Source organism: Aplysia californica, unplaced genomic scaffold, assembly GCF_000002075.1.
Source record: "Aplysia californica isolate F4 #8 unplaced genomic scaffold, AplCal3.0 scaffold00673, whole genome shotgun sequence".
NCBI classification, from domain to species: domain Eukaryota; kingdom Metazoa; phylum Mollusca; class Gastropoda; order Aplysiida; family Aplysiidae; genus Aplysia; species Aplysia californica.
The window spans coordinates 266,838-270,979 of NW_004797943.1; the positions used below are offsets into that span (position 1 = coordinate 266,838).

A 4,142-nucleotide genomic window follows, 5' to 3' on the forward strand; every position below is an offset into this window, starting at 1 on the left:
CCCCCCCACACACACACACTTTCCATTTGGTTCGTTCAATGCGTTTGGACGATTATTCTGCGCTCCTCTAATTAAGGCAAATATTGTCTTTTATAAGTAGCTCGTTCCTCTATTTAAGACGCTTAAAAAACAACAACAAGAAAACATCTGTTAAAAATACCCCTGGTGACCTCCACAGTCATGATTTGCGTTTGATACTGTTTCAGGGCTACACACTCCTAATCCTAGATCAAAGACTAAAAGCGGAAAATTGTTGTGAAGAGGACTTTTATTTGAACTGCAGTGCGGGTGGCGAAATCTGTAATAATGTGAATGAATTGTTGAGGATGCTTTTTTGAAAGCGAAAGTAGACCGCCTTGTAGTCTGTGTTCCTTGACTAAGGGCTAATTTTTCTTTATAAACCCGATTTGATATTTTCATAATTAACATTTAAGTTCAAAACGGGCGAAATGGTCGGGCATGGGAAGTTCTCCCAGGACGCAGACAACCTCAGATTTGTAACAAAGATGTTACCGTTTAGTTTAGTTTTCATCTACAGATAGTCTTTAAATGATGTAATAAATAGTATTTGTATCGCCCACATCCCAGCTCGACAGCAAGCTATATGCTCTTTGCACCATATTACCCCAGAACACCATAGAACACTTTAAAACATTCTCAGCTTCCCGGGAAGCATACAGTGTAAGCAGTTGATTAAGCGCTCAAGCACAAGCAAACTGACAAGATCTTTCACTGTCTATACATGGGTATCCATTTCCACCTATGTGAAGGGAGGGAAATTCATGAAAAGTGCCTTTCCCAAGGACACAACGTCGGGCCTCTGAGGGGATTCAAACCCACGACCTTACGGTTGCGAGTCTGAATATTATTTACCAAGTGCACTGTTGCCATTTGAGGAAAATTGTTTTTGTTATATTGTCCATTATTCTAAATTTAAAGTAGCAATAGCAATAGAAATCTCGTTTGTTTTCAATCTGAAAATATGATGGTAATAAACTATACAAAAATGTTAGATCACCCTTTTCCACATGATCTGTACCGATGTCTTGTCCCTCCACAGCTGTCAGCCCCATGTTGCTGTACTTTCTGTTTAACCAGAGTGGCATGGACATGAAGAACATGATGCCTCTTTTCCTGTACTACTCCAGGATGCAGCAGAGCTCTGCAGCTGGGGGAACCGGCGCCTTCATATAAAATACTTTAGTTTTGTCCTCGCACAGTAATCACAGTTCATTTTGTACACCAAAAATACCATGATATTTTCATTTTTGTTTTGTTATATCTTCGTATTGGAGGAAAAAATAGAGGCCATGTCGAATTTATGTCGATTTGATTTCTAAGGGCAATTCTAATAAAAAAAGGTTTTCATCATGGATCATTCTTGTTCGGAACTCTGTCTAGCTTAGACTCTCGTTTTCCTTTATTTAGCTATTAATTCAAGAATTTTAAACAAAAGGCGGTCGAATTACTTCATAGAGAACTAGTCATGTATACCAGTAGTTCTGTATTGGAGTGAGGTTTGGGCATTCTTAACTAAGATGAAAACAGAATTCAAGCAGCAGAAACGTGGTTTTATAGAAGACTGCTTCAGTTTAAATGTACAGATAAATAAAACGAATGAAAGTGTCCTGAAGCAACTTGGTACACAGCGTAGCAAGCCCTATGCTTTCTAAGATCAGCAAAAGGCGACTAAAATACCTTGGTCACGAAAACAGAAACATAAAAAACGGATCTGATGACAACTGTACAGCAGGGCAGACTAGAGACAAAGAGAAATACGGGAAGAACACCTACATCATAGAATGAAAACGTAAAATCTGACAGCAATCTACACCTTTATGAGGAAATAACATATGACAGCAATCTACACCTTTATGAGGAAATAACATATGACAGCAATCTACACCTTTATGAGGAAATAACATATGAGAGTTTAGTTTTAGTAAAGAGTTTTACGGCACTTGCAACACAATAAGGTCATATAAGTGCCGAAGATTAGAGGTGTTACAAGAGAGGAACAAACACAAAATAGAAGGAGGAGAGATCAGGACGATAGACGTTTGATAGGAAAGAAGAAGCAAACCACACCAGAGCACCCGCCAACCACCCACAACATATGACAGCAAAGGCCTGAAAAGATGAGGTCTGCTAACAGTTGTGGCAAGGAGCGGGGCACCAACGAACGAACACGCCATGCTGGCAGGCGACAGGTGATTTAATATGTGGGTACATCAAATCCGATACAAACACTCGCTTAACTGCACAGGAGCTTAATTTTTAACCAGTGCATGGTCTCGTGTGCTATAGTCTTTGTTTTATTTCAGTAGTTTCTTCTTGAGTACGAGAGTGCAGCCTTCAATTCAGCTGATGTCTTTACACGAAGCATCTCCATCACAGCCTTCAGTTGCTTGCCTTTGTTTCTAATGCTTATTTATTGTTCTCCTGTCTACGTTTGCAAGTGCAACAGATTTACCATAACATCGCCCCCCCCCCCCTCTTTGCTCGCCAGCAGATATAGGCCCAGCTCATGTTTTAGGTGTCTGTCTAAAAGATCTAAATGCGCTCTACCTCCCCATTTACACAAATTAGAACATTTAGGAGGTGGGCCAGTCAGGCCCAACCCCAAATAGTAGTGGTAGTATTACGTCCCAGTAGAAAGATGGAGAAACTTGATAAAAATTCTCTCCACACGAGAATCGAACTCAAGTCGTCTGCGTGCGATAGCAAAAAGCCTACCATATGGGCCTACGGTGTCACTGAGTGTAGGAAACTCAGTGATTACAATTAAAAAATCTACTATGATAAGCTCGTGGAACAGTTCCCTGGGTTTTTTAACGTTTCTTAAATTTACGGTACTTTTCTTTAATGTAGGTGTTTTACGCACCCATCGAAAAAATTAAGATAATTTTTGTTGAAGGCTTAATTTTTTCTTCAAATCAAACTTGCAGCTCTCACGAGAGTTCGCAAAGAGTAAATTTTACTCCGAAGCTTTTGCACCCTGAGTGTCGAATAACAGTCAGCACATTTAGTGAACTGTTGTAAAGAGAATTTGAAGGTTAAAACATAATCTATCACTATTATTTTTGTAATCGTTTTTAACGCCAAGCAATCAGAAATATTACACTGGTTTTCCAAGAGCACATAAAACAAGACGTAAGCTTGTGTTAAACGGCAGATTATTATATATATATATAGAGGAGATATTATTAATTAAGCTTTTATATGGTATGTAGCACTTCTAGGCTAGCATGATGAATAGAGTTGTGCTATGCTGGACAAATATCAAGATCTATTTTCAGCGAAACTGGAGGAATTCTGGTCAATTCCTGAATGTAGATATCACCTGGAACGACGTCTGAACGGCAAAGGGGACTGTGGTCTTGTTGGAAAATGTAATGCAAGCGTAAAAATCAGTAGCAGTAATGGTTGCATGGCATAAATTCTGTTATGTTCTATAAGGAAAGAGAGGACGGCAAAGGAGGGAAACCTTAACGTCGAGGAACATATAGATCTAGTGACAACCGAAAGGTCCAGGTGTACACTGGGACCACTGACACATTATGGCACACATTACGACAATCGACACAGGCACAAGGTAAAACTTTGATTCACGACTCAATCAAGCGGGAAGTTCATGATCGACCTTGTATTGCGAAAAAGCATCCCAACCATGTAAGGAATAACTGAGTTATTGTAACAAAATATGTAGACAATTGTTTAAAAAGGACAGTTATCAAACAGAAATGAGATCGAAAACACAGATCTGTAGCTGGCATTCATTACATCAGGCATGAAAGCGAGGGGGTGGTGTGGCTTTTGGAACAGAGAGGTATGAAGAATTAAACCAATTTTTAAAAAAAATCAGAAGTCCACCTTTTTTTTTGAATTTTGCTAGGGCTGGCGTCATTGTGGTTTAAAAACAATGTACACATTCTCACACGTAAAGTCTGTCGGCCCTCGCAGTTCCCCTATCACATTTCTATATGTACTTTCAAGCAGTGCTATGAGAGGGCTTTGCAATTGCTACTTTGTTCTAGAGGACACTAAAAGTAAAAAAAGAGACTATTCTCACAGAGTGTTTCCAGTTTGCCCATGACCATTAAAAGCTTCAAAGAGAGAGAGAGAGAGAGAGAGAGGAGAGA

The 4,142-nt window shown here is 39.4% G+C and overlaps 1 long non-coding RNA gene across 1 annotated transcript in view; it reads left to right on the plus strand.

The window, feature by feature from the left end:
• The window catches only part of LOC106013119, a 6,334-nt gene extending 4,961 nt beyond the window's left edge, over positions 1–1,373 (plus strand). Inside the window, exon 3 of the long non-coding RNA XR_001185250.2 lies at positions 1,061–1,373. This is a non-coding gene — a long non-coding RNA (uncharacterized LOC106013119). The remainder of the gene's footprint in view (positions 1–1,060) is intronic.
• Positions 1,374–4,142: the final 2,769 nt, after the last annotated feature.